This window comes from Engraulis encrasicolus, chromosome 6 (genome assembly GCF_034702125.1).
Source record: "Engraulis encrasicolus isolate BLACKSEA-1 chromosome 6, IST_EnEncr_1.0, whole genome shotgun sequence".
Lineage (NCBI taxonomy): Eukaryota > Metazoa > Chordata > Actinopteri > Clupeiformes > Engraulidae > Engraulis > Engraulis encrasicolus.
Genome location: NC_085862.1, coordinates 10,443,238 through 10,444,322, shown reverse-complemented (window position 1 = coordinate 10,444,322; position 1,085 = coordinate 10,443,238).

The window sequence follows — 1,085 nt, the reverse complement described above, 5'->3', positions numbered from 1 at the left end:
TTACCGTTTTCTGTTTTGGTTTACCCGTTTTAAGCATTCCACATCTCACCGTTTGCCATAGCATCTTAATAGCATTTGTTACACAGTGTGCAGGGAGGCCTACCGCCATTATGTAGCATTTGTTTGTTTCACACCATTGTTTCACTACTCGCGTTTGCAACACGCACCAGGCATCTAAACATCCATTCATCTGTTAAAACATTGTACCGGTAACAGTAACAAACCACACTGACACACATACCCGTTTGTGCAATTTAATGTTTTTAGCCATCATTACAAACGCAGTTTTCTGTACACTCACCACCTGACGCAAAACACTTCCTTCATCCTCGGGCGAAACCGAGGGACTGATCCAATGGGTAATTATTGGGGGGGCTCACGTGCTCTGAATGGCGCATACTATTTTAGCGGGGGTGTTTTACTGGTTATGGGGAAAATGTATTTTTATAATGTGTAGAGGGAATTCTGTTTACTGAAAATTATTTTGGGTGTTTATGTATTTTGTGTTCATTCTTTTCAGTTGTTATTTTCCATTTAGATTTTTGTTATTTTGTTAATTGATTTGTTTTGGCAACTGGGCTCATCTGTGGGGAGGGGCTACGAGTATAGAAACTCTGTAGAGGCCCCAGAGCTTCAGTTGAGGTGTAGACGTCTTGGCAAAAGGTACTGTGTCTTGGCTGTAGTATAGTTGTGCTCAGGGTCATTTATTTTGATTTAGCCTGGCGAACTTGAAGCCTGTTTATTTTGCATTTTTGATATTTTGTTTTGATTAGTTTATGTTCTGCATTTTTCAACTTTATTTTTGTACACTGTAAATATTTGCACCTGAAGAAAAGTTTTAGAAAAGAAGAAAAAATAAAAAGAGCTCTATTTTTGGAAACAAGTTTCGTTCATCTCTCTGTCCACTCCACCGCCGACCAGTCCTGCAACACAGGCACTATGGTAGGCACTATGGCAGGCAGGCAGGCAGGCAGGGATGAAGACAAGCAGGCAGGCATGGAGGAAGACAGGCAAGCAGGCAGGCAGGCAGGCACTATGGCAGGCGAGTATACAGGCAGGCGAGTAGGCAGGCAGGGAGGCAGGCA